General features: G+C 48.0%; 1 protein-coding gene across 2 annotated transcripts in view; it reads left to right on the top strand.

Moving 5' to 3' along the window:
- The window catches only part of LOC141133843 (NACHT, LRR and PYD domains-containing protein 3-like), a 185916-nt gene that overhangs the window by 26917 nt on the left and 138707 nt on the right, over nucleotides 1-20292 (top strand). The window lies entirely within an intron of this gene.

Genomic DNA, 20292 nt, shown 5'->3' with positions numbered 1-20292 from the left:
GAAAGGAAAGAAAGTGGGATGGAGGGACAGCAGGCCCAGATCCTACATCACAATAGAAATATGTGTATTCCAGAAAGTTTATCAATCAGCAGATAAAGATACTCCAAACACCTGGTGTTGGCACTCCAATCATCCCGGCACCATGGTTGTTATGGTGTCAGGATGGTTGAAGCGCATTATTTCTATTATTACATTGTAATATAACATGAAATAGTTCAACTCACCATAATGCAGAATCAGTGGGAGCCCTGAGCGTGTCACTTGTCACGTCACTTGCCACCAGATGCCATCAGGTGCCCCCAGCAGAGTCCCTCCTTAAATCAGGACTCTCCCCTTACATCAGGTGTCCCCAGTATAGTCCCTTCTTACATCAGGTGTCTCCAGCAGAGTCCCTCCTTACATCAGGTGTCCCCAGTAGAGTCCCTCCTTATACCATTGCTTGGGATGCAAATGTGTGCTAAAAGTTTGTTTGTCCTGGAGCGGCTTCTTGCATGGAGGGAATGGAGGTGACTCTGGGATCACAGAACTCTGACTGGAGAAGACACTGCCACCCCTCCTCGTGTCACCACTCTTCACCCAGTTATGGGCTGTACCCTCGGTACCGACGCCATTGGTGATTTGTTCTCCATGCCAGGATGCGCAAGGATGCGGTGTATACACCGCTCCTCCACCGCTCCAAAGATGCTGATTGCAGCAGTTTTTTTAACGTCCTGCCAGCGCATTGCTTCGGTGTGGAAGCACTCGGCTTTCACACTGAGACTGCAGGGGAGCCATTTTTCAGGCGCTTTACAGGCGCTATTTTTAGTCCAAAAGTGCCTGAAAAACACCTCAATGTGAAAGGGGTCTACATGCCGGTTCACACTTTGGCTACTCTCACACTGGGGCAAGCAGGCGCCGGCGGTACATTTTTTTGCGGTATTCATTTTAAAGGCGCTATTCGCCTGCTAGCGGGGTGGTTTTAACCCCCGCTAGCGGCCGAAAAAGGGTAAAAACCGCAGCGGCAATTTGCCGGTGGGTTTGCAGCGCTGCCCTATTGTTTTCAATGGGAAGGGGCACTTTATGTGAATACACCACTCCTATAGTGCTGCAAAGATGCGGCTTGCAGGACTTTTTTGACCTGCAAGCGCACGGCTCCAATGTGAAAGCCACATTGGAGTGAATTGAGCGGCTCTTTCAGGATGCTTTGCAAGTGCTATTTTTAGCACTCTAGCGCCTGCAAAGCGCCTCAGTGTGAAAGTAGCCTTTTGCACTGTGATTTCCCAACAATTTCTGTGCAGTCAGATTCCGCGCCACATCCAAATCACACCCTGTTCTTGTGAACCGCTGCAGGTGTGTTAAGTTAAAGAGAACCTGAAATTAGTTCACAAAACGTAGTGTGATTTCCAGAATTGGATCACATGGGTGTGAACACTCATGTGATCTGATTCTGGTGCAACCAAAAAAAGGGGTCCTGCACCATTTTGGAACAGATTTGGTGCGATTTGAGCCATACAGAATGAACGGCTCAAATTGCACTGCTGAAGAATCGCATGTAATTTGAACAGAAAAGTGGTGCAATTCCTGTTCAAACCTTGCCTGCAGTTCCCGTACCACACTGGAGTGATGCCAGAACTCTGCAAATCCAGTGCGTGTTCCAGCATCGCATACAACTCGCAGGCAGTTCACACTGCACTATGCAAACTGCTGGGAGTGTCAATAGAAAGCTAATGATACCCCCAAATCAGTTCACATATCGCAGTGCGACCTGTCAATTCAGACAGGCATTGGATCACATGGGTGCCAATCTGTATGGCTGAGTTTGCATCACACAGAGATCGCATGTGCGAATCACGAATCAGCGAATCAGCGAATCACATCCGATGTCGGACAGCACAGCCGTGTGAGCCAGCTGTAAAAAACTGGCGCACATGGATTGCTTTACAAAGGTATTAGACGGCTTTCACGCCGAGCTACGGGGGGGCGTCGGCGGTATTTTTAGCGCCGCTTTACCGACGTTTTAGCGGCGCTATTAGGCCGCTAGCAGGGCAGTTTCAACCTCCCATTAGAGGCCGAAAAGGGGTTAAATCTGCCCGCAGAATGCCACCAGAGTGGCGTTTTGCCCGAAGGTATCGCAGCGCTGCCCCGTTGTTTTCAATGGGGAGCAGCGGTGAAGGAGCGGTGGAGAAGGGGTGAGTTCACCGCTCCTTCACCGCTCCAAAGAAGCTGCTGGCAGGACTTTTTGTGACACCCTACCAGTGCAACCTCGGGCTTTCACACTTGAGTGAATGGAGCCGCTTTTTTCAGGCGCTATACAGGCGCTATTTTTAGCGCTGTAGCACCTGAAAAATGCTGGCAGTGTGAAAGGAGTTTTAGACAGGCGGTGAGGAGGTGATATGTCGCCTCCTCACCACCTGTTTTAACCCCAGTGGTGTAGTGGGCAGCACAGTGGTGTAGTGAGTAGCACTCTCGCCTAGAAGTAAAAAGGGTCACTGGTTCAAATCCCAACCACGACACTACCTGCCTGGAGTTTACATGTTCTCCCTGTGACTGCGTGGGTTTCCTCCGGGTACTCCGGTTTCCTCCCACACTACAAAGACATGCTGGTAGGTTAATTGGCTTCTGTCCAAAAATTGGCCCTAGTATATGAATGTGAGTTGGGGACCTTGGATTGTGGGCTCCTTGAGGGTAGGGACCGATGTGAGTGTGCAATGTATGTGTGGAGCGCTGCGTAACTTGACAGTGCTATATGGGTACCTTAAGTAAATAGGGATAATTGTAGACACACACCCACACTCGCTCAGGTTGAACTGGATGGACTGGTGTCTTTATTCAACCTTACTAACTATTAACTATGTAAATGCTGCATCACCCTCACCACAGCTATCTGCATTGCACATGGTTATGGGAAAGTTGCAGCACAGACTCTTTTATTTGGTTGTATTTGGTGCCCGTCAAATGCAACTGGTGATAAAAGACCCCTTTCACACTGAGGCGCTTTACAGGCGCTACAGCGCTAAAATATCACCTGTAAAGAGCCTCTCCTGTGTCTCCGGTGTGATATCCCGAGGGCTCTCACACTGGAGCTCTGCTCTGGCAGGACGCCAACAAAAAGTCCTGCAAGCCGCATCTTTGAGGTGCTTCAGGAGCGCAGCGCCCCGCCCATTAAAATCAATGGGCAGCGCCGCCGAGGTCCCAACAAAGCGTCGCTGCATCGGCATTTTGAACCCTTTTTCAGACGTTAATGGGGCCAAAACTACAGCAAAAACTACACAAAGGGCCTTTAAAATTAGCAGCGCTTTACCACTGATGCCCCCAAAGCCCCAGTGCGAAAGTAGCCTTATGCCCTGTACAGTTGATAGGATTTTCCAACAACAAAATCCATGTTTTTTTTTTTTCCGACGGATGTTGGCTCAAACTTGTCTTGCATACACAGGGTCACACAAATCTTGTCGGAAATTCCGAATGTCAAGAATGCGGTGACGTACTTCTGCTTGATTCCGAGCCTGCGTGGGACTTTGTGCGTCGGAATTGTGTACACACAATCGGAAATTCCGACAACGGATTTTGTTGTCGGAAAATTTGAGAGCCAGCTCTCAAAATTTGTGTGACGGAAATTCCGATGGAAAATGTCCGATGGAGCCCACACACGGTCAGAATTTCCAACAACAAGCTCCCATCGAACATTTTCCGTTGGAAAATCCTATCGTGTGTACAGGGCATTTTTCTTTCTGCAGTCATAAAGCATCGTGGCTCCAGCATGTGTTACCCTCAGCTGCTGCCTTGTCAGCAATTCACTCCAACTGCTGCATTACAACATTCTGGGCTTTCCTTTTTTTAACTGCTTGCCAACCATATACTCTATATATACGGTGGTGGAGCAGCTCTCCTGCACAGGATCCTGTACCTAGTATGTGATCCCGCACTTCCACCCCAGACCTGGAATTGGACACAGCCGGAACTGGTTTAGACACAGCGGGAGCCAATCAGCGGGTCCAGTGGAATCGATGTCCATGTCTATGTAAACAAGACAGATTGCCGTTCTGTCAGTAGGGAAGGTATTGATCCTGTGTTCCTACAAATCAGGAACATGGATCAATACCTTCCCTTAGTAAAAGCTCCTCCCCCACAGTGAGTAAGCAATAGCTAGGCACACAGTTAACCCTTTTATCGCCCCTGATGTTGAATTCCTTCCCTGCCAGTGTCATTAGTACAGTGACAGTGCATGTTTTTAGCACTGATAACTGTATTCATGTCACTGGTCTCCAAAAAGTGTCACTTTATATCTGATTTTCCGCTGCAATATCGCAGTCTCACTATAAGTTGCTGATCGCTACCATTACTAAAAAAAATTCAAAAAATCCATTCCATAGTTTGTAGACGCTAATATTTTTGCGCAAACCAATCAATATACGCTTATTGGGATTTTTTAATCAAAATATGTAGCAGAATATATATTGGCCTAAGTTTACATTTCTTTATTGGATGTGTTTTATAGAAGAAAGTAAAAAACATTGTTTTTTTTAATAATTGTGACTCTTTTTTGTTTATAGTGCTAAAAATAAAATATGAATTCAAATCTATCAACTGTTTTATACTTTCGTTCTTGAGAGTAGGTGCTTAACCACTTCAATACCAGGCACTTAGACACCTTCCCGCCCAGACCAATTTTCAGCTTTCAGCGCTGTCGCAATTTGAATGACAATTGCGCGGTCATGCTACACTGTACCCAAACAAATTTTTTATCATTTTGTTCCCACAAATAGAGTTTTCTTTTGGTGATATTTGATCACCTCTGCGGTTTTTATTTTTTGCGCAACAAATAAAAAAAGACCGAAAATTTTGAAAAAAAACAAGTTTTTCTTTGTTTCTGTTAAAATTTTTTTGTAAATAAGTACGTTTTCTTCTTCAACGACGGGCACTGATATGGCTGCACTGACGGGCACTGACGGGCACTGATACGGCGGCACTGATGGGCACCGATGAGGTGGCACCAATGAGGTGGCACTGATGAGGTGGCACTGACGGGCACTGATGATGGGCACTGATAGGCGGCACTGATGGGCACTGATAGGCGGCACTGATGGGCACTGATAGGTGGCACTGGTAAGCGGCACTGATGGGCACTCATAGGTGGCACAGATGGGCACTTATAGGCGGCACTGATGGGCACTCATAGGTGGCATTGATGGGCACTCGTAGGTGGCATTGATGGTTACTTATGGGTGGCACTGATAGTTGGCACAGATGGGCATGGATGGGCACTGATAGATGGGCACTGATGGGCACGGATGGGCACTGACAGGTGGCATGAATGGACACTGATGGGTGGCACTGACGGCACTGGTTGTTTGCAGTGATGCCCCTAAGGGTGGCATTGTTGGGCATTACTGCAACATAATGGTGCCAATCAGTGCCCATTTGTGGGCACTGATTGGCACTGACTGGGCACACTGGGCACATGTGGATGGCCATGGGGTACATACCTGGCCATCCACATGTTGCCCCTTCCCTGGTGGTCCTAGTGGCGATCCCTGGTGGTCCAGTGTGGTGATCTGAGGGGGGGCTGCGCTGATAAACAATCAGCACAGACCCCCCCTGCCAGGAGAACCGCCGATTGGCTCTCCTCTAATTGCGTCTGTCAGACGCGAGTGAGGAAGAGCCGATCAACGGCTCTTCCTATTGACAGCGTGATCAGCCGTGATTGGACACGGCTGATCACGTGGTAAAGAGCCTCCGCCGGAGGCTTTTTACCAAGATCAGTGTAGCGGTGTGTCAGACTGACACACCGCTCCACCGATCGCCGCGACGCGCGCCCCCGGGGGCGCGCTGCGGCATGTTATCCTGCTGGACGTCATATGACGTCCAGTCAGGATAACACAACCACTTCCCGGACGTCAATCCGCTATAGGGCGGGCAGGAAGTGGTTAAATAAGGGAAGGCTTGCAGGGGCCCCGGTGCATTAATTTGCCCAGGGGCCATGATGCTATTAAGATGGCCCTGCTGTGGATGTCTGGGGTGTGGGCTAATATACCCCTGGTGAGGCTGACGGAGATCAATTGTACTCTGTGCAACTGAAATCAGCTGGTGGTCAGTGTGACAGATCGCGGCGCTCAACCAATTGCAACCTCGACCTGTCACGGTGGCCCTTCAGAATGATGACGTGCAGCGCAAGCCCGCCCCAAGGGGTGGGGTCACGTCCCGCATCACCGCGTCACCGATGCGCATGTAGCCCACCGGTCTGCGCCTCACAGTGAAGTGCAAACAGGAAGGAACCTGTCATCAGGCAGGCTCCAACGGGCAGGGGTGTCCCAAGTGCGGCCCTCAGACAGGAATGTGGCTCAGAACAGGGATTGACAGGAAGGTGGGGGGCACTATGTGCGCCTCATTACTATTCTCTTTGGAGTGCCCAAAGGTGTCCCTGGTCTGTTACAATCCTATAGTGTTTGCTAAAACAAAAAAAATTTACTGTGCGCCGCTAAAGAGTTCGGGTTTGGCTTGAAGAATAAGTGGCAACCTCAATTCCCACAAGAGGGCGGTGTCCGTGTGTCACTCGTGTCCCCCCTTATGGGATTCACAGTGGTAAACGGGTCTTTCCACAGATATCTCACTCTCCTTAGTGTAATTGGTCGATCAGGTATCATGTAGGTGTAGCAATAACTCTCGGTGGAGCTGCTGGTTTAAGCGGGCTTGTTACCTTCACTCTCCTTCCCTCTGTTTCACCGGCACCGGGTCTAGGGTTCTGTTGAGTTTACCTCCGGACGATATAAGCACCAACACTTGAGTACGTTTTCAATGCTTTATTGAACAATTAACGAGGGAAGTAACAGGAAAGAGGCAGAAGGGAAACTGCAGGGAAGCTCAAATACCTTTCTGTAGGATTCTTGACAAATGTCCTTTAGAGTTGAATATTTCAGTAGAATTCAGTAGAATGCGCTCCCCTTGTGGTATTCAATCTTTGCTCGCCTGGATAGGCCTCTCTCACTTGTCTAGCAGCCAGTACGTAGCACGAGCAAAAGTCTCTGCCACAGACTTGTTTGAGATGAACCCTGTACGATCCTCTGCCACAGGATGTATTGGTTTTGCGGTGAAAATCAGACACAGTACTTGAACCTTTAAGCCAAACTCGGCAGTACTATGCTGTAAAGTTAGAAATGTGAAAAAGCCTTCGCGCTACTAAATGTGCTGTATAAGAACTATTATAAACCAAATAAAAAATCAAAAGTAAATCACCAATACATAAAGTGTATACAGTGTATAAAAGTGCAGTCTAGTAAATCAATAACAGCTGTCTGCAGCAGAACCTAATGTGTATACAATCCACTCACAGTTAAAATAGAAACATAATGTGATCCACTATATGTAATAAATAAACCTGCAGTGTCTAAAGTACATAAACCTAAAGTGTTTCTCATTCCATAATAAAAACAGTGTGAGTGTAAAAATTAGAAACATAGATAAATCAATCAATCCAAGGGCAGGAAATAAAGAGTAATAATAGTCTCTTAATAAGATCTTCAAAAAAAATAAAAATGTAAGGGTGCGTTATTCAAAAAAATGTCTGCAAAAAGAGATCATGCATAAATAGTTCCAGTAAAAGCAGTGGGCAGGGAGAGGTATAAATCCAAAAAGTGAGCTCACAGAGCCCTCACCTTCATAGCTTGAAAAATCAGCATGTAGTAGACAGGGATCAGTTCCGTTGTTACCACTTCAACCACCAGGGGGTCCTCCGTTCCACTGTATGCACGACCACCCAAAGTGTCAGTCTAAGCCCATAGATAAGAAATGATCCTGTTGTGCCGATATCAACCACTAGGGGGTCCTCTACTCCACCAAATGGGCGACCTCAATTAGACTTCCCATCCAAATCCTCATCCGACCTCGTCACCTCCGCTCGAGGGGGGGGAGGAATGAGGGTGAAAGGCAAAAGGTAGGAGAGAGAAGAAGCTCCAATAGTGTAGTATATTATAGCAAAAAGGTTTATTTCAATAAAAAAGTTGGACTCTTACAGTAAAACGTTAAAAACAAGCATGAATCAGCAAATAGGGCGTCTGAACGCCACTCTCACATCACTTCCGGTGCACTTCAACCTACGGCCACTCCCTACGCGTTACGTCATCACGTGACTTCATCAGGGGATTATGTGTTTGTCTGATATTACAAGACTGTGGCTGTTTATAAGGAATTTCATGTCATGAGACACTACCAGTTAAGACATAGCACATACCACAAGCTAACAGGGCGCCACCACAGTGAAAAGTTGAAGCAACTTGAAGCTGTTTTAATGTCACAACAGTGATTTTTCACAAGAGTCTGTGAGTCAAATGAAAATTCCACAAGGGCGAGCTATGGGGTGGCAACTTTAATTGCTAAAAATTGCAAATCTTTTGCTGAGGGTGACTTTATCAAAGAATGCGTTATGAAAATGGTGGAGAATATCTGTCCCGAAAAGAAGCAAGAGTTTGCCAACATTTGCCAACATTTGTCTGGCTCGTAAAACTGCAGCACGGAGAAACGAAGAGATTTCATCAGATATTAAGAGACAGTTGATGTCTAAAGAAGTGGATTTTGAATCAAATAGTTTTTATAAATTTATATGAAAACGACATTGACACAATACAGACAAAACCACAAAAATAGAAATCACACCAAACCAAAACCCCCCAGAAAATAAATAAATATATAAATAAATAAAAGCCACTTCCCTACAACAAGCCCCACCAACACCCCCCCCCCCCCCAATCGGAGTATATATGACACACAAAAAAAGAATAACCAGCATTACAAAGTACACAGTACACATTGGTTAACATGATACCTAATGCCGCGTACACACGGGCAGACTTTTCGACCGGACTGGTCCGACAGACTTTCCAGCGGACTTTCTACGGACTTTTGACGGGCTTCCGATGGACTTTCTAATGAACGGACTTGTCTACACATGATCACACCAAGGTCCGATGGATTCGTACGTGATGACGTACACCGGACTAAAATAAGGAAGTTGATAGCCAGTAGCCAATAGCTGCCCTAGCGTGGGTTTTTGTCCGTCGGACTAGCATACAGACGAGTGGATTTCTGGGTCCGGCTGAGTTACGACGTAAAGATTTGAAGCATGTTCCAAATCTAAAGTCCGTCAGATTTGCGACTGGAAAAGTCTGCTGAAGGTCCGGTGAAGCCCACACACGATCGGATTGTCCGCCAGATTTGGTTCGTCGGCGTCCGTCGGACCAGTCCGGTCGAAAAGTGTGTATACCCCATAAGTCATAGATTGAAGCCATCTAGACCATATAACATCAAACTTATTCAGGGAGTTCCTTAGGGAATATGTATGCTTTTCAAAAAGAATGATCCTATTGAGATCTACAATCCAATCGAACACAGTCGGTGGATGTGGAGAGGTCCACTTAAGAGCAATCTGTCTACGGGCAACAAAAAGTGCGCGCCTTATAGTATTACCAATAGGGGAGGTATAGATAGAGGTAGCACAGTAACCCAATATACATATAAGCGGTTCAACAGGAATATTAATATCCAATACCCTATTTAAGGTACCAATCAACTCCACCCAGTATCTTTGAAATTTTGGACATCGCCACAAAAGGTGTATTATGCTGCGTACACGCGACCGGACTTCCCGGCAAACTAGGTGCGACGGTCTTCCCGACGGACTTTCGGCAGAGTTCCGACGGACTTTCAGAATGAACGGACTTGGCCACACACGAACGGACTAAGTCCGGTCGAAAGTCCGTTAGTTTTGTACGTGATGACGTAAACGGGACAAAAAAAGGAAGTTCAATAGCCAGTAGCCAATAGCTTCCCTTGCATCATATTTGGTCCATCGGACCAGCACACGGACAAACGGTTTTCCCGATTTTTAGTCTGTCGGACTTGAGTCCGTCGGACAGATTTGAAACATATTCTATTTCTAGGTCCGTCTGATTTTTTCCCCAAATAACGATCGGACTAGCCCACATACGATCGGATTGTCCGACGGACTAATCCCGTCGGACCTAGTTTGCCGGAAAGTCTGGTTGTGTGTACGCGGCATTAAAGCGGGGGTCCACCTATCTATCGTTTTTTTTTTTTTTTAGTTCATTCACAAACTTTTCTTCTCAGCATTACATACTCACATATTGTGTGTAATATGTCCGCCTGTGTCATATTTAGTCGGAAAGAATAACTTATATTATTCACTGCAGGCGGTTTCCATCTTCATTGTGGGCATTTGAAGCCCACAAGCATTTATTTCCTGGCTCCCAGCATTCACTGCTCATTCCCGCACTTGCTCAGTGGCATCCTGGGAAGCCTGAGACTAGCTCCCAGGAGTCTGGGAGAGGCTAGAAACACGCCTACTCCCACGGGAGGAGAACCAGGAAGTGCAAAGAAGAATAGAAAAATAAAAGGTAATTACGGCGATTTAAATTTTTTTAAACAGCATGTCAGCATCTAGGCAAGGAAGAGAATACATACAGATATTGTTCAAAATTTGGGTGGAACCCCGCTTTAATGTACTTGTGTTACCGCATCTAGCACAGGCTGGCTCAGATTTCAGTCCAATTGCACAAGCTGCAGAGTTCTATAGACCCTATGGAGAATAAAAATCTGGGTCAGTCTGTGTGATGGAGAAAGAGACACCCTGGACGGAGACCGGAGGACATTGTCCCAAATCTCCTCAGAGATGGGACCAATATCTTTCCAATAAGTTGTGGATTTTGACTTCTTTTCAGTAGCCTGTGATGAAAGCACGGACCTATCTGACACGGCTCAGTTGCTGATTTTTATGAGAGGGGTGGACGATGAAATTAATGTGACTGAAGAGCTACTTGACCTCCAGAGCCTTACGGACCAAACAAGAGGAAAAGATTTATTTGTTTCTTTTAGTTCCACCATAGATGACATAAAGCTTGGAACAGTTCCTGGGATTATTACTGATGGGGCACCTGCCATGGATGGTGAACAAAGTGGATTATCAACCCTAATCTGTAACAAGGTGATCGAAGAAGGAGGTAAAGCTATTAAACTCCATTATATCATTCATCAACAAGTTCTCTGTTCTAAACATCTCAAATATGATCATGTTATGAAACTGGCGGTGAAGACTATTCATTTTAATCCCTCTAATGCCCTGTGCCACCACCAGTTTAAACAGTTTCCACTGGACATCCAGGCTGAATAGGAAGATGTTTTATATCACAACGATGTAAGATGGCTCAGTCGGGGGTCTGCACTGCAGCGTTTCTACTCTCTCAGAAAGGAAATCGGAGAATTCTTGGAAACAAAGGGACAACTGATACGAGAACTATCTGATCCTATTTGACTGGCTGATTTGGGGTTTCTAGCTGACATAACAAAGTATCTGATTGTACTGAACGTGAGTCTTCAGGGGAAAGATACAGCGATGAACCAGCTTTATTCACATCTCAAAGCCTTTGGAACCAAGCTGCAACTTTTCAACTTTTTCACGAACACAGCCCGATCTCATAAGTTTTTCAGCGTTGCAGGAAATAATGAACAGTTTTCCACAGGACAATATCAGTGCGCAAACGAGCCGGTATGCAGCAGACATCACATCTCTGGCTGGGGAGATTAAACGGCGCTTTCAGGATTTTGCAGCTATTGAAAAGGAGATCAGCCTTTTCTCCTCTCCATTCTCTGGTGACCCTGATGATGCTCCAGATTAGGGATGAGCCCGATGTTCGAGTCAAACGTAAGTTCGACTCGAACATCGGGTGTTCGCCGAACAGCGAACAATATGCAGTGTTTGTGGCAAATTCGAAAGCAGCTGGAACACCATTAAGTCTATGGGACACTTACATGAAAAATCAAAAGTGCTAATTTTAAAGGCTTATATGCAAGTTATTGTCATAAAAAGTGTTTGGGAACCCGGGTCCTGCCCCAGGGGACATGTATCCATGCAATTTTTTTTTTTTTAAACGGATGTTTTTTCGGGAGCAGTGATTTTTTTTTTTTAATGCTTAAAGTGAAGCAATAAAAATGAAATATTCCTTTAAATATCGTACCTGGGGGGTGTCTTTAGTATGCCTGTAAAGTGGCGCATTTTTACCATGTTTAGAACAATACTACAGCAAAATGACATTTCTAAAGGAAAAATTGTCATTTAAAACTGATCGCGGCTGTAATAAATTGTCGGGTCTCGGCAATATAGATACAGATAATTGAAAAAAAGAGCATGGGATCTCCCTCCCATCCAGGGGCGGACTGACAACACTCAGGGCCCCCGGACCAAATAAAGCAAGGGCCCCCTGTCAGGCCCCGCCTATGACCCACCCCTAACCCCGCCCATGGCCCACCCCGACCTCACCCCTATATTTTGCACAAAGTACAACTTCTGCCTTTTTTTTATGGGACCTGGAGGGGGGTCTCTCTCTAACAGTGTCCATTAGAGAGTCTCTGTTAGAGAGCGAGAGACCCCCCTCCAAGACCTATTAGAGACTACAAAGGAATATAATGGGACCTGGAGGGGGACCTCTTTCTAACAGAGTGTACAGTGAACACCTTCATTCCCTCTTGTCCTCACAGGACCCCCTCCTTGTGCCATGACTCTCACCCCTGCCCCAACCTCTCATAAAGTAGAAATAAAATTGGCACTGCGTAGAGCTCCTCTTACCCTAATTATGGGTACTGTAGCTGTGGCTGGTTCCCGCGTCCTCTGTGGTTGGCTCCTGTGGGTGGCTGGCTCCCTGGTGTGGGTGGGTCACCGTGGGTGGCTAGCTGGCTGGCACCCTGGCCCTGCTGTGGGTGGGTCACCGTGGGCGGGTGGCTGGCACCCTGGCCTTGCTGTAGGTGGGTCACCATGAATGGTTGGGTGGCATGCACCCTGGCCCTGCTGTGGGTGGGTCACCATGGGTGGTTGGCTGGCACCCTGGCCCTGCTGTGGGTGGGTGGCTGGCTGGCACCCTAGCTGGTGTTTCCTCTCCTCTTCCGCCATTTTGGGCACTGTTTGCAGAGGTGAGGGAGGTACTTGGAGATAACTGGTCACCTTTGCCCTATCCGGGACAGTAAATCTAGAAGGTTTGCAGCAGACCCTGTGCGCGGAGACACATGGCGCAACACATAATGACGTTGCCTGCGTGTGCGGTTCTGTGCCCATTTGAGAGTCTATGTTAGAAAAAGCCCTCATCAGTACCCATCAATTCAGCCTCTCCAGTGCCTCTCAATGCAGCCTCACCAGTGCCAATCAGTGCACCCTCACCAGTGCCCATGAATGCAGCTTCACAAGTGCCCGTGAATGCAGCCTAATCAGTGTCCATCAATGCAGCCTGATCAGTACCCATCAATGCAGCCTCACCATTGCCCCTTAATGCGGCCTCACCATTTCCCCTCAATGTAGCCTCAACAGTGCCCCTCAATGCAGCCTCACCAGTGCCCCTCAATACAGCTTTACCAGTGTGCCCCTCAATGCAGCCTCGCCAGAGTGCCCCTTCAATGCAGCCTCACCAGAGTGCCCCCTCCATGCAGCCTCACCAGAGTGCACCCTCCATGCAGCCTCACTAGAGTGCCCCCTCCATGGAGCCTCACCAGAGTGCTCCCTCCATGGAGCCTCACCAGAGTGCTCCCTCCATGCAGCCTCACCAGAGTGCTCCCTCCATGCAGCCACACCAGAGTGCTCCCTCCATGCAGCCTCACCTACAGTGCCCCCTCCATGCAGCCTCACCAGAGTGCTCCCTCCATGCAGCCTCACCAGAGTTCTCCCTCCATGCAGCCACACAAGAGTGCTCCCTCCTTGCAGCCTCACCTACAGTGCCCCCTCCATGCAGCCTCACCTACAGTGGCCCCTCCATGCAGCCTCACCTAGAGTGGCCCCTCCATGCAGCCTCACCAGAGTGCTCCCTGCATGCAGCCTCACCTACAGTGCCCCCTCCATGCAGCCTCACCTAGAGTGGCCCCTCCATGCAGCCTCACCAAAGTGCTCCCTCCATGCAGCCTCACCTACAGTGCTCCCTCCATGCAGCCTCACCTACAGTGCCCCCTCCATGCAGCCTCACCTAGAGTGGCCCCTCCATGCAGCCTCACCTACAGTGCCCCCTCCATGCAGCCTCACCTAGAGTGGCCCCTCCATGCAGCCTCACCTACAGTGCCCCCTCCATGCAGCCTCACCTAGAGTGGCCCCTCCATGCAACCTCACCTACAGTGCCCCCTCCATGCAGCCTCACCTACAGTGCCCCCTCCATGCAGCCTCACCTAGAGTGGCCCCTCCATGCAGCCTCACCTAGAGTGGCCCCTCCATGCAGCCTCACCTAGAGTGGCCCCTCCATGCAGCCTCACCTAGAGTGGCCCCTCCATGCAGCCTCACCTAGAGTGGCCCCTCCATGCAGCCTCCCCTACAGTGCCCCCTCCATGCAGCCTCACCTACAGTGCCCCCTTCATGCAGCCTCACCTACAGTGCCCCCTCCATGCAGCCTTACCTACAGTGCCCCCTCCATGCAGCCTCACCTACAGTGCCCCCTCCATGCAGCCTCACCTACAGTGCCCCCTCCATGCAGCCTCACCTAGAGTGGCCCCTCCATGCAGCCTCACCTAGAGTGGCCCCTCCATGCAGCCTCACCTAGAGTGGCCCCTCCATGTAGCCTCACCTAGAGTGGCCCCTCCATGCAGCCTCACCTACAGTGCCCCCTCCATGCAGCCTCACCTACAGTGCCCCCTCCATGCAGCCTCACCTACAGTGCCCCCTCCATGCAGCCTGATCAGTGCATGGGGGATAGCTGCCGGATCACACAGAGCGGGTAACTTCCGCTGTGACACCTGGCGACCGCTGTCATCGGATGTCCCGCCCCCTTTGTTAGATGTCACGCTTCCCGGCATTGGACCAGTGAGAAATCTATCAAAGGAGGCGGGACTTCGGATGACAGCGGTAAGCAGGAAATCCCCGCTCTAGATGATCCGGCAGCGCAGCGCCTGCCCTCCTCCCCTTACCCTCCAAGGCAGCGCTGGGGCTCGTGTGATCACCAGCCCTAAAGGGTCCAGCAGGTGGTGCTGGCGGGCCCCCTTTAGTGGCCGGGCCCTCGGTCCATGTCCAAATGGACCGACTGGTCAGTCCGCCCCTGCTCCCATCCATTACCAGGCCCTTTGGGTCCGGTATGAATCTTAGACCCCCTTTACACTGAGGCATTTTTCAGGCACTACAGCGCTCAAAATAGCGCCTGCATAGCGCCTGAAAAAAGCCTCAGCTGCAAACCCGGTATGAAAGCCTGAGTACATCACAAAAAGTCCTGCCAGCAGCTTCTTTGCAGCGGTGGAGGAGCGGTGAATACACTGCTCCTCCACCGCTCCTGTCCACTAAAAACAATGGGGCAGCACCACCATGCCGCCAGCAAAGCGCCGATGCAGGATCATTTTGTGGGCAGATTTAACCCCTTTTCGGACGCTAGCACCATTAAAATGACGGTAAAGCGGCGCTAAAAATAGCGCCGCTTTACCGCCAATGCCCGGGACGGCTCAGTGTGAAAGGGGTCTTAAGGGGAACCCTGAACCAAAATTTTAAAAAAATTGCATGGGGGTCCCCCTAAAATCCATACCAGGCCCTTTGGGTCTGATATGGAAATTAAGGGGAATCCTGTGCCAAAATTTAAAAAAAATGACATAGGGGCCCCATACAAGACCCTTATGCGAGCACAAAACCTGGCAGGCTGCAGGTACCAGGCCACATGCCCTCAACATGGGGAGGGTGCTTTGGAGTAGCCACCCCAAAGCACCTTGTGTCCATGTTGATGGGGAGAAAGGCCTCATCCCCACAACCCTTGCCCGGTGGTTGTGAGGGTCTGCAGGCAGGGGGCTTATCGGAATCTGTAAGCCCCCTTTAACAAGGGGACCCCCAGATCCCGGCCCTCCCTGTGTGAATTGGTAACAGGCTACAAATGTACCCCTACTTTCTCACAAAAAAAAATTCAAAATGGTAAAAAGGCAAGAGACAGCTTGAGACAAGTCCTTTATTAAAAAATAAAGAAATAAAAATGTCCCATGGTGTAAGTTCACACTGCCCGACGGACCGAAAAAAAAAAAGCCACATGGGAGGCTCCTGCCGACTGATGCGTCTTCTTTGTGAGCTCTTATATAACTGAGAGCGGGGCCACCTGGTGATGTAGCCGGGTGACCCCGCTCCCCTCTGACGCTACGGGGAAGCCTTTTTTTTGTGAAATGGTAGCCTCCCATGAAGGCGGATTTTTTTTTTCTTTTTCGGTCCGTCGCGGCGAGATAGAAGAAGATGAATGGACATCGTGGGACATTTTTATTTTTTATTTTTTAATATTTTTTATTTTTTAATAAAGAACTTGTCCCCAAACTGTGTGGGGGTAAAAGCGCCCCGATAGTGGCCGAATAGTGCCACGAAATTGACGGTAAAGCGCCGCTAAGAATAAAGCTTTACCGCCGACGCACCCACTGCCCCAGTGTGAAAGGGGCCTAAGTGACTCTCACCTGCTGGACATTTTGTGCATCAAAACCACTGCCTTTGACCCAGACCTAGCCTATGTGCTGCAGTCCAGATCTTAGTTTTGTCGTAATATGTTGGCCGATTTATGTAGGATATATGTGTACACCAGTGGCAGTAGGTGAATTTTTAAGATGAGGGCGCCAGACCCCACCCTTCCTTTTTGACCCCTCCCACTTCTCACAAGCCCCACCCCTTATAGAATCCACCCACTCCGTCTCCTGTTGTACATATACCAGGCTGTACATTATACACAGGGCTCTGTACATCATATACCAGACTGTACATTATACACAGGACTCTGCACATCATAAACCAGGCTCTACATTATACACCAGGTTCTGTACATCATATACCAGGCTGTACATTATACACAGGGCTCTGCACATCATATACTAGGTTGTACATTATACACAGGGCCCTGTACATCATATACCAGGCTCTACATTTATACACAGAGCTCTGTACATCATATACCAGGCTCTAAGAAAGCCTAAAAAAATAAAATGAATACAGTCATCACATTTAGGGACTGGAATAATGCAATATCTTACATGTTTGCCTTTTGGTTCAATATCACTTGAATCCATTACTCAGAGCAGATCTACACAAGGTATTATCACTTCTGAGAAAGTGTAGTAGCTGAGCTTCACCCCCCTTACCCGACTTCCGTAGATACCCCACAACCCACATAGCTTCCCTAGACACCCCACAACCCACATGGCTTCCCTAGACACCCCACATGGCTTCCCTAGACACCCCACAACCCACATGGCTTCCCTAGACACCCCACAACCCACATGGCTTACCTAGACACCCCACATGACTTCCCAAGACACCCCACAACCCACATGGCTTCCCTAGACACCCCACAACCCACATGGGTTCCCTGGACATCCCACACCCGGCTTCCCCAATGGGGACAAGGGTCTCTTCCCCACAACTGTGGGGGTCTGTGGATGGGGGCTTAATGGAATCTGGAAGCCCCTTCAACAAGGGGCCCCCATATCGTACCCCTACCCATTCACCAAAAAAGTGTCAAAAAGTAATAAACACAAGAGACAAGTTTTTGACAATTCCTTTATTAAAAAAAAAGATAAAAAAAGTGTCCCTAAATGTAAATTCATTGTTAATCATGCCTCCTGTCGACCCGAAATATCAATAAAATCGAAAACACTCCACCTCCTAGGATGGCCTCCAGCCAAATGCCTTTGTGATGCAATTTGAAATTTCTTGTATAGGAAGGGGTGGGGTTACCTGGCTACATCACCTGGTGGCACCGCCCCTTTTGATGTTATGGACTGGTGCATGCTGGGCCAGTGACATCACAAGGGGGTGGGGCCACCAGGTAATATTGCCAGGTGGCCCCACCCTTACCTATATAAGAACTGTTAAAGCACAGAGGAGGCATTCAGCGGTGACCGTGCCAGAAGGTGGAGCTTTTTTTTTATTAATCTTTCAGGTCCGGCGGGTGGCATGATTGACGATGGATTTACATTGAGGGATCCACACAACCGCAGCCCACGGTTGTGAGGAAGAGACTCTTGTCCCCATCAACATGGGGACAAGGAGCTTTGGGGTGGGGATGGCAGAGCCCCCTCTGCCCCAAATCTCCCACCCCCTATATTGAACTGGTATGGTTCAGGAGGGGGGCTGCTTGCTCATCCCCCCTTTCCTTACCTGCTAGGCTGCATGCCTGGATAAGGGCCTAGTATGGATTGGGGGACCCCCATGCCATTTTTTTTCACTTTTTTCTATTGATGGCCTTTTTTTTCAGCTGTCAGCAGGGAAACCCATAGACAGCTGACTCATTGGTTGTTAAGGACACCGCAGCTGGCTTCCCGCCCCCTCTCCTTAACAACCAGCTTACATTGAGCCCTGATTGAGCAAAGCTTTGACCACAGAATGCATTGTGCAGCGCTCAGTGTATTGAAGTGTGTTTGACAGGGATAACACCCGGTGAAAACCCTGCAAATTCGGGTGTTCACCAAACGGTGAACCGTTCCCCCCAACAGTTGTGAGATGCTTGCGATAACTTACCGCATAATGTCATGCATTATTTTCAAATATATAATGCATGTGAGTTTATAATGAGAGTTTCTTTGTGAATTGCACTTTTTTTTTTTTTAACATTGTGAGATATATTGCAGCATACTCGGATGTGGTAACATATCGCTTAGTGGATTGTGCCCTATGTCTTGTGCCTAGTAGCCAGGAGTTTCCCAGATTTGTTGTTTTGGGTACGATAGCGGATCATTAGGGAAGGAAGGTATTTATCATTCTGCTGGAACATCAACCCTCGGGGTTCAGTATAGAGTTTAGTCAAGGAAGTGACCACAGTAACACCTGGGGAGGTTTTGTTTTTGACTTACAGATTGTGGATATTAGTCAAAAGTTTGGGGCCCAATCGTATGGGTCATGCTGGGTCGATGATATCACAAAGCGAATGGGGCCACCCTGTGATGTCATTGGCTGGCCCCGCCCCTTAAGTATTTAGGAATTGTCAGATGGCGGAGCCTCTTTTTTTTTGGATGGTGGTGGCAGCGTACGGCGTGATTGATGCTGGATCTACACTGGGGGACTTTCTTTTTGTTTCTTTTTAACTACTTAATGACCGCCAGCTGCAGTTGTACTGCGGCCGGTCGGCTCTCCTGCGCGAACCGCCATCATTATACGTCGGCTCATGCAGGCGCTGTTGCAGGCATGCCCGTGGGTCGGGCAGACTCGATGTCCGCCTGTGACTTGCAATTGCGGTGAGGAGAGGCAGAATGCGGATCTGCCTTTTTAAACAAGGCGATCCCCATTCTGAAAGGGGACATGTCTACTGTTCCCAGTGATCTCTGTCATGTCCCAGGCAGCCCATCCCCCTACAGTCAGAACATGCTGAGGGAACACAGTTAACCCCTTGATCGCCCCCTAGTGTTAACCCCTTCCCTGCCAGTGTCATTTTTACATTGATCAGTGCATTTTTATAGCATTGATCAATGTTATAATGTCACTGGTCCCCAAAAAATGTAATTTGGGGTCATATTTGTCCGCCGCAATGTCGCAGTCCCGCTAAAAATCGCAGATCGCTGCCACTACTAGTAAAAAATGATGAAAAAAATTTAAAGTCCCTAAAACTTTCCCCTTTTTTGTAGAAGCGATAACTTTTCTGCAAACCAATCAATATATGCCTATTGCAATTTTTTTTTTTTTTTTTTTTTTTTACCAAAAATATGTAGAAGAATATATATCGGCCTAAACTGATGAAGAAATTATTAATTTTTTTTGGATATGTGATATGTGTTATAGGAAGAAGTAAAAAAAAAACCTTTTTATTTTCAAAATTGTCGCTCTTTGTTTATAGCGCAAAAAATAAAAACCGTAGAGGTGATCAAATACCACCAAAAGACGTGTACTGAACGCTCTCCTTCCTTCTCCTACATGACTTTCTTGTTATGTCACACTTTGTTACCGGACTCTTTTCTATTTCTTTTGCTGGACTTGTAAAAATGTCTAATAAATATCTAATATAAAAATAAATCCTCTTTATACCGGTGTTGTGTGAAGACCATTATAACACATTGTCTGCTGGATTAAATGTGTCCTTGTAACTAATTGCTCTGTATGCAAACTTTACTTTCACAGCCGACTCTCAGAGTCTTTAGTTTTATAACATTTGTAACCTGTGGTTCATCAGAAGGTTATTCTTCATATCTCCTTCAGAATTCATATGAATAATTATCATTTAATATCAGAAAAACCTGACACATCAGTATACTGTACAGTATAGTCTGGACTGAAGGACACACACAGATCCCACCCATTAAAGTGTACTGTACACCTTTCCATGACAAAGTGGTCACTAAAGAGCCACGCAATGT

Source organism: Aquarana catesbeiana, linkage group LG03 (assembly GCF_042186555.1).
Source record: "Aquarana catesbeiana isolate 2022-GZ linkage group LG03, ASM4218655v1, whole genome shotgun sequence".
NCBI lineage: Eukaryota > Metazoa > Chordata > Amphibia > Anura > Ranidae > Aquarana > Aquarana catesbeiana.
This window is presented reverse-complemented; position numbering and strand designations above follow the sequence as displayed.